Below are 344 nucleotides of genomic sequence, written 5' to 3'. Positions count from 1 at the left end.
TCTTTGCTGAAACCTCAGATTGGTAGGAACTCCTCCCCCACATTGCAGGACACTCAAGTAGTGGAACTGTTGCAGCCTCGGGAAGAGGAGTGGGATGAGGGAGATTTGTTTGTCCTGGTACCTGAAACACTGCAGGTTAGTAGTAGGCAAGCACCTCAGGGTATGGTTCAGTCTGAACCCCAAGGTTCTGGTGAGGACCAAGAATTAGAAGAAATCCCTGGGGCAGAAGTGAATGTACAGCCAGCAGTGAACCTTCCTTTACCCTCTGCTTCTGTGGGTGAGAGTGTGGTGAGAAGGACTGGAAGGAGTACGGCTGGGCAGCACTCTAATGTACATCACCTTCC

Source organism: Tachysurus fulvidraco, chromosome 9, assembly GCF_022655615.1.
Source record: "Tachysurus fulvidraco isolate hzauxx_2018 chromosome 9, HZAU_PFXX_2.0, whole genome shotgun sequence".
In the NCBI taxonomy this organism is placed as follows: domain Eukaryota; kingdom Metazoa; phylum Chordata; class Actinopteri; order Siluriformes; family Bagridae; genus Tachysurus; species Tachysurus fulvidraco.
Note: the sequence above shows the minus strand (reverse complement) of the source record.